Here is a 6,648-nt window from a genome sequence, read left to right on the forward strand (position 1 = left end):
AGAACCATTATCCCCCTGAGAGAAAGCCACCATTAATTTAGGGACTCTGGGTGACAATTCTTTGTCCAGGCTGTTCTAGTGAGAATTTTTAGCTCGGCTTGGAGACACAACCCAAAGGGGGAAGCTGCACCTAAAAGGTGGTTCTAGGGCCAATAATGACTGCCTCAGGTCAGTACAGGATTTCTCAAACATACATGAATGAGTCAAAGCAACACTCTGGGTATCTGGGTTTCTGATGAGGGAATGTTATTATAACATGAAAAAAAGCTAAAAAAAAAATGTTGATTTTACATGATATTGTCCCTTTAAATTAATAATCTAATTATTATTTTCATGCCTCAACAAATAGTCCACAGAGTGTACCAGAAACCAAATAATTTTCAGGGATTGAAAACTTTGGTTTCTTCCTAATTCATGCAATTATCTGATAAGTCTATCAGCATCCATTGTCGAACAGAATTATGCATGAGTGGCACTTCACTGTTTATTTGTTTACACCAATCAGGCTGATTGTTTTCTATTGTGCCACATTTACTGTAGCAATGACATTGTCCTCCGTTCTAGGACATTGTTTGAGAATRGAGAGCGTGGTCGTTAAACACGTTTTTTAATTTATTTAAACTGCATTACCTTTGCATGTTGAAAACACAGAGTGAGTTAATGAATTGGTTGTAATTGTCGGTGCAAGAGCTGGCTCTGGCCTATTTCCTCACTTTGCTAATTTAAACAATCAATATGTTCAGATGTTGAATGTATTTGGAGAAGGCAGAATGCATCAACTACTGCAGGGTCTCCAGCGGGTTCTGTGCAACAAAGCGGTCTGGAGCACAGGCTGGTTTACTTACTGCAAGGGTTTTTCTGCATAAACAACCTGGAAACTGAAGCCAAATTTGGTGATTTATGCACACTGTTTTAGGACAATATTTATACTTTAAACCTTTATTCTTCAAGTTTTAGTTATGATAAAATGGCATACTGGGTTACTTCAGTGATTTTATCAGTTAGTAATATAAAACTGATTGAAAAGCAGTTTTCAGTTTAAATAAACAAGTCCACATTGTCCTGCTTTTTATTAGCTTTTGTCTGTGGATGTTGGGACTACAGCGTGTCAGTAAAATGACTTTTAGTGTTTTGGCTATAAAATAATAATCTGTGTTCCTCTAAAGCTCTATTACAGTGTTTAAACATGTATGAATTGGGTTCAAAATGAATATCATGTTGTTTTTTCTCAGTTCAGTGCCTGATCGGTGTGAAGGTAAAATATACATAAGTCCAAGATGTTCCTATAAAGCACACTTCCTCTTACATTCTATGTAAGGCTGTGCCCAAGATTTAATTAGTACTAGAGTGGTTAAGTTTAGTGATTACAAGAAAACTGACAGACACTTGTTCAGCCACAAAGAACACTCTAGGCTATTTAGAGAGAACACTTTTCATTTTGCTGTTTATTAAAGTCTGATTCATTTTTCTAATTATTAAACACTTTTTGTTAAGTTTTTTCTTCCTCTTCATTTTACTTGAGGTGTTTGAAARGCATACTGGCATATTAAAGACATGATACTAATGCAGGAGGCTGTGTGTAATTACACATTAGAGTTGTACCTAATTAAAAGTAAAAAAAAAATTGTTATATAGGAATAATGTGAAAAATAGTTGAAATAATAAAAACCTGTGAAATGTTGTCCTTTGTGAGAAGCCAAAACACAATATGTGTACTTTTGCATCACATGGACTTGGATTTGAAAAATAAATTCGGTTCAATATTTTAGTGTCACCGTTTGATATTTTTTGATGCAAAAAAGAGAAATTTCCATGCCCTTCTTAACTTGTAATTTATTAAAATTAATTATGAACTTTTTTAACCTCAAAAGTAGCGTTTTAATTAAATGTTGCTGAAACAGCAAGTTTCTCAGTGGATCTGCGCTCAACAATGCAGCCTAGGTGGAGTAGTCGAACACAGATCCATTGAGCCAGCAACACAGGGCATCTTCAGGAGACAAGTTGACAAAATAAATGTTAAAAATGTGTATTGTTCGATCGAACATCAAGTACTCTATCACATGATTCAATACAGATATATCTATTGCACGCAGATATAAATATATATATATATAAATATATAAGGTGGGGGGGGGTAAAAGAAAGAAAGAAAAGCAAAGATGTTAAAATAAATATATTTTAAAATATCCTAATTAACAGTTATTTAACCAGGCAAATCCCTGTGAGATCTGAGATCACTTCTTCAGGGGAGGCCTGGACCTGAAGGCAGCCTAAACAAAGCCTTATGAACCTTTTTTTAAAGTCAGTAAAAGCTTTTTTTTCTGTTAGACATGYTTTTACTGAATATGTTTTGCTAATACAGAAAATAAGGACTGTTGCTATGTTGCTATGAATATGTTTTGTGAGATATCATGTAAAATGTATTTTACCTTGTTAAAATYTTTCTGTAAGAAAAGATAAATTGGTGAAAATAACAAAGGAGAAATACCTTGTTGGGAAGAAAAATTAAACCGTTAAAGTATTTGACAGAGTCAGCATACGTTTTCAAACTCCCAAGCGCATGCTTTTATTTTCTCTCCAGCTTAGCAACAAGTCTAAATCCATAAACATATAAATGTGTTCTTGTCTTTAGAACACACACACACTGCTGTATGAACACCACCTGTGTGTGTGCTTGTGTGTGTGGCCTGAATGAATGGCTCAGCTGTGTGGCGCTGACAGCTGGATTGATGCTGTCTGGTTCACAGATGCATCACTTGACCACAGTCAGAACAGACCTTGTCCCGATGCTTCACAATTTCCCAGCATGCATGTATTTAAGTGTGTGAGAAAAAAAAACATAGAGAGGATGTCGACTGCAGGTGTGTTTGATGTGGTGACTCTGCAGAAATAGTTACAGTAGCTGAGTAAGCTCAACGGACCGTAAATTAAGAATACGTTTACAAACAGATGACAGGGCTGCAAATCAGGAAAAATAAAGTCAAACTAAACTTGTGCTAAAAAAGGCAGGCTTTAAAACTTCTCATAGAAAACATTGGGATTGTTTTTGGGAGACAACCTCTTCAAAATAACTGAAAGGTAAAAAAAAAAAATACAAAAGCAATTTCTGACATTAGAATAACTAAACCAGGGGTGCCCAGACATTTTCCCCAAGGGGGCCAGAATGAAGATCTATCCATGGCTGTGGGCCAAATGCAGTTATATAATACATGAAATACAAATACTTTTTTTAAAGTAGAGTCCTTTATTTTTAACCATTAAGCTATGCAACGGCCCTCTTTTGTTTTAGTCTGTGCACTTTGAGAAAGTCTGCCATAGGCTCAAGCAGCAAAGGCTCATGGGACATATCATAAATTGATAAAATGAGTTTTTGTGGCCTTATACATGCGGGGTAAATTCAGATCTAAATATTTCTTGTTGTCATTTCATGTTTCTTGTTTAACCCTAATAAATCAAAGATATGTCAGCACCATGACTGGAAACTACCTTCACTACAGCCCTTTTAAATAATCATTTGACCAATTGAAATACTGTGTTTCAACCTATAGGATAACAGGTAACTTTGGCAACTGTTGGTGGGCCAAATCAAATGGCTTGGCGGGCCAAATTTGGCCCGTGGGCCCCACTTTGGGCTCCTCTGAACTAAACCATTTTTCTTTGAACCAAATCATAATTAAAAAAATAAAAAGATTACAAGGAACAACACGGGTCAGGGTGAGTTTCTGCCTAATGCAGAGAAGGTCAAGTATCCTACAGTCGTGTTCATGAGTTATGTTGTAGGGAGTGGGTCAGGGACTCATCCACAAAAATAAGAACCAATAGTTTAAATGCTAATGAAACTCAGTTTATAGGTAGGTCTATGTTCAACCCTCATTATAGCCATGAGGTATGGATCATAACTGGGGGATAAAGATCCCAGATACAAGTGGCTGAAATGATCTTCCATCCACAGGGTGACCGGGCCCAGCTTCAGAGATGAGATAATGCGCTCCATCATCCGGATAAAGCTGCTACTCCTCTGTATCAAACGGAATCAGCTGAGTAGGTTCAACATCTGATAAGGATGTCTCCCTGTGTAGGGGTTTCTGTGCACATCTCACTGAGAGAAAACTCAGGGTCAGACTCAGAATGTGATGAAGCAATTATGCTTCCTCTCTGGTCTGCAAACATCTTGAGATGCCCAGGAAAAGCTGGAGGGTGCTGATGGGGAGAGGGATGTGTGGGTTTCCCTCCTAGACCTGCTGCCTCAGTCTGATCACAGTTAGCTGGCAGAAATTAAAAAGACAGACGAGCATGTAACACTGTATATACTGTATATATATATATATATATATATACTGTATACTGTATATATATAATTTGTTTTTTTATTTGTTCAGGTCTTGCTGTCTTTTTCATCCCATGAGTGAGTCAGATGTGAAACCCTGTCAACAACACTTTTCTTATTACAAATAAAACAAGCAAGAGCCACAACAAAATGTGTAACTGACCCACTGCAACAAAATAATGTTCCCGTGTTACATGTTCCATCACTTGGTAATAATCTGAGCCGGCTGTGTGAAGTAAATAAGGGAGTCGCCTTGTAACCRGAGGGTTGCCAGTTCGATCCACCGCTCCAGGTGTCTTATGCTGCATTCACACCGAATGTGATTCGGAGTCTCTCTGATTGGTTGACGTGCCGCATCGGGCTGAAATTGTTCAAACTACAATGCTCTAATTGCGTTAGACTCGCCGCCGCACTTCTCAAAGCTGCTTGACGCCTGTCCGCCATAGACTTTATGTAAAGCTGAAATCACAGTCGGTGTGAATGCAGCATTAGTTTTTGTGTCCATGGGAGAGACACTTCACGCTCCTTTCCTACTGATGGTGGTCCGAGGGGCCGGTGGCACCGGTGCTTCACAGCCCTGCCTCCATCAGTCTGATCCAAGGCAGCTGTGGCTACATTGTAGCTTACCACCATCAGTGTGATGCACGGAATTGTAAAGCATCTTTAAATAGCTTTGTAAGGTTCACGCATTTTTTTTATACAATCTGGCATTAATGGCTGTTTCTTGATATAAATATATCAGGATGCTGGAGGGAACAAACTGCGTCATAATTCATTTCAGTGACAAGCTTATAGCTCAAGACTCTTTATGAATTAGCAATATCAAATCCAAAAAAATATATGAATTGAGTGTCAGCATTTTCTTTAAATATTTAAAATCTTCCACATCGATGACATTTSTTTTTTCTTTGTTAAGCACTTGCTCAAAGCCCTAAAATGTAACATGTTAAGTTCTCTTTCAATTTTATATATTTATTTTTTGGACTGAGGTTCTATTGAATATTTTATCGACATTTTTTTCTCTTTTCCACTTTTTTATGAATCACAACGCAGCGGTTAGCAGTCCCGTGTGTGACCAACAGATTTCCCCACCTTCACAAGCTTCAGCACCGCTGTAAAAGTGGTTGGATTAGGCGGATTAAACTATCAATGGGTCAATCGATTCGACCTCTCCCTCTCCTTTTGAATGCAGTCCACACCTTGATGGACCGACAGCTTTGTAATACAGAGCTGAGTTCAGAGTGAATTGGTCTCGAATAAACCGCCTGCACACAGAGAATTACAGCAACATCAATACAGGTATAAATTTAATCCTAAATTTGTCACAATATGTGGCGGAGGACTAAAGTGCAGACACATCAGGAGCAGAATCTGAGCAAGCGAGGCTTTCAAAAACTTAGCCAAGGTGACAGGAGAGAAACACAAATGACATGACGACCATCTGAGGAAACATACTGGGTGACATTATTACTTAATGGCAGAAAGTGTGCTGAGGACTAGTAAAAACAGATGAGTGGAGAGCTGGAACAGGAGCAAAGGCATGTTTTGGTGTAAACAAGTATGTAACATCAAACAAGGTTAGGTTTTATTGCAAGTTTCCATAAGGCCATCTTTAAGACTTTATTATGCTCAGGTTAAACATCATCTTTCTGTTGGCTGTTTCAGTGTATCACTTTACAGTAAGACTCCCCTTATAGATGGCTTATAAATAGTATATAGATAGGTTATTAGCTCATCAGTGAACACTTTATAAATTATTAATAMGTGTTTATTATGCATTAATTGAGGACAAGAAATAAACAAAACTGTCAGCATTCTTGCCAAATAGTGAGCCAAATCTGTTTGTACTTATCCCATCTAAAGTGTTATATTAAACGTTTCAGACAATGTTACTACCTTGTAAGCACAATAATGATTTGGAAACACATATTTCCATATAATATTGTACTGCATTACTGCATTATACATATCCACAATTATCAAAGGGAACCTTATTGTCTAAGACTGTAGTTACGCTGTTATTAATGACCAATAAACATGCATAAAAGGGAAATATTGTACTGTTTTACACTTTGAAATAAGGTTTCCTTATGACAAATATTTGTTTTCAATAAATAGTGTTCTGTCTTACACTTTAGAGTAAGGCTCACTATGATTATTGTGGAAATATACAATGCAGTGATGCAGTTCAATGGTATATGTAAAAGGTGAGTTTCCAAATCATTATTGTGCTTATAGGTAGAAACTTAGTCTGAAATGTTTAATACAGTATAACATTTTAGATGTAATATGTACATGAACAGATTTGTCTCACTATTTGG

This window comes from Austrofundulus limnaeus, unplaced genomic scaffold (assembly GCF_001266775.1).
Source record: "Austrofundulus limnaeus strain Quisiro unplaced genomic scaffold, Austrofundulus_limnaeus-1.0 Scaffold13, whole genome shotgun sequence".
Classification (NCBI taxonomy): domain Eukaryota; kingdom Metazoa; phylum Chordata; class Actinopteri; order Cyprinodontiformes; family Rivulidae; genus Austrofundulus; species Austrofundulus limnaeus.